This window comes from Peromyscus maniculatus, chromosome 15, assembly GCF_049852395.1.
Source record: "Peromyscus maniculatus bairdii isolate BWxNUB_F1_BW_parent chromosome 15, HU_Pman_BW_mat_3.1, whole genome shotgun sequence".
Taxonomy (NCBI): domain Eukaryota; kingdom Metazoa; phylum Chordata; class Mammalia; order Rodentia; family Cricetidae; genus Peromyscus; species Peromyscus maniculatus.
In genome coordinates, this window is record NC_134866.1 from 82,951,495 (window position 1) to 82,953,823 (window position 2,329).

Below are 2,329 nucleotides of genomic sequence, written 5' to 3' on the forward strand. Positions count from 1 at the left end.
GCCAGGTGGATCTCTGTGAGTTCGAGGCCAGCCTGGTCGACAGAGGCCAGCCAGGGCTATGTAAAGAGACTCCATCTCAAAACAAAGACTCACCTCCTTTTTCTACTAGTTCTCTCCCAGGTTCTTTACAATGAATGCTTTCTAGATGATTAAGTTGTTTGACTTACTATCTCAACAAAGGTAGGTTTTTTTTGGGGGTATTTGTATATTCCCCCCCCCCCATTTAAACAGTACCTGGGCCTCATGCATGCTAGGCAAGAGCTCTACCATTGACCTACATATTGATGTAACCAACCGTTTTATTAAATAAGAAACACAGAAACAATGCAAAAGAGAAAGCCGAGAGGTCAGAGCTCAGAGCCAAAATCTCACCCTTCCGCCTGCGGTGTCCCAGCTTCCCGAATGAGTGCTCTATTTCCTGTCTGTTCGTCTATTTAAAGAGACAGAACAAGCCACAGCTATCTCACCTCACCAGTTCCTCAGCTGGTCCTGTTTCCTCAGACTGGAAGCTTCTGTGTCCTCATCCCAATAGCTCTCAGCTGAACTGTGTTGCTCCAAAGCCTGAAAGTTGAACCAGCCAAATGCTTCTAGTTTCTGGTCCTCACGCCTTATATATCTTTTTGCTTTCTACCACCACTCCCTGGGATTAAAGGCTGGCTTTCTGGGATTAAAGGCGTGAGTCACCACCGCCACACTCTTGCAATGGCTCTAATAGCTCTGACACCCGGGCAACTTTATTTATTAACATACAATCAAAATCACATTTCAGTATAATTAGATTACCACCACACCTACATCCTTAGCATCCCCCTCTCTTTATTTTGAAGAGACTCAGTATGGACTGGGTGTTATGGCTCACTCCCTTAATCCTAACATTGGGGAATGCAGAGACAGGTGGATCTCTGTGAGTTTAAGGCCAGGCTGGTCTGTATAGGAAGTCCCAGGGCAGCTAGAACTACATATGAGATCCTGTTTCAAGAAAGGAAAAATAATAGTGAATGAAAGTCCGTTTTTTTTAAGGGTGTGGCCCTGGGTAGGCTGACCACACTCCATTGGATGTCATCAATAGTATATGGGCAGTACAAACTAGACTTGATGAATTATTGAAGAAAAAAAAAAGACATGAAGTTGAGGGTTAAGGAGGTGAGGATGGATCTGAGAGGAGTGGGTGGTGAATATGACCAAATTGCATTGTGTGAAAATTTCAAAGAATTAATAAAAATCTCTCAATAAACAAAACATCTTTTGAAACAAAGATCAGCAGGGCTTCAACTATTCACAGGGATTTTGTAAGATTGTGTAACATGGGCTAGAGGGATGGCTCAGAGGTTAAGAGCACCGACTGCTCTTCCAGAGGTCCTGAGATCAATTTCCAGCACCCACGTGGTGGCTCACAACCATCTGTAATGAGATCTGGCGCCCTCTTCTGTATACATAATAAATAAATAAATCTTTAAAAAAAAAGATTACAACTTCCTCATGCCCATTGTATGCCCATATTCAGGTCCATCTCTGTAGTGGTTAGAAAATTCATACCAGGAGGTAGCTTCCTGAGTGTGGGGAAAGAAGAGGCACATCCAGCCCTGAACGGATATGAATATGTCAGTGGGGTCTCGGGGCCTTTAGGGAGTGTCAGAGTTAGGGGAAAGACAGCGCCTATATGAAGAAAGAAAGGAATGGTTCTGGAGGGTAGCTTGATAGTCCTGTTGAGTCCAGTTCTGCAGGGACAGAGGATTCATCATCTGTCTGACTCCCCTTGGGGGAGAGGTAGTACAAGATGGACTGTGGACTCTTCCTTCCCCGTGAGACTTGCTGTTTGAGTCACACCTCCCAGCAGGACTCTGGAAACAATACACTACTTCATTTGTCATTTATTCATTTATTTAACAAACCGTATACATCAAGAGTTGAAGGATTAGGGGTCTATATAATGACAAGAGTGCCACGGACTGACCCATCGGGGGTACCATGACCGTAGGGGGACCAGGGCTTGGGTAGTCAGGAAGGCAAGGATTCGGTGAATGACAGACAGACAACACACTCAGAAGTGGTTTGAATCTGCTGCCATTTTACTTCTGTAAATCAGTAGTTTATATACAGAAAAGAAAACTATCAAGTCATACAAGGAACAACAAGAGCTTGGCAATAATTCAATCACATCATCTTTAAAGAACAGCAAACACACAGTTATTAATCGGCGCTAGACATATCCCTTTGCTCACAAGAACTTTATGACCCAAAGATCAGTCTGTGTTTTTTAAACTTGGTGCAGTTCCTAGACTTTGAAGGCTTCTTTGCGGTTGCAGCTGTGTCCTTCATCTTTATCTCA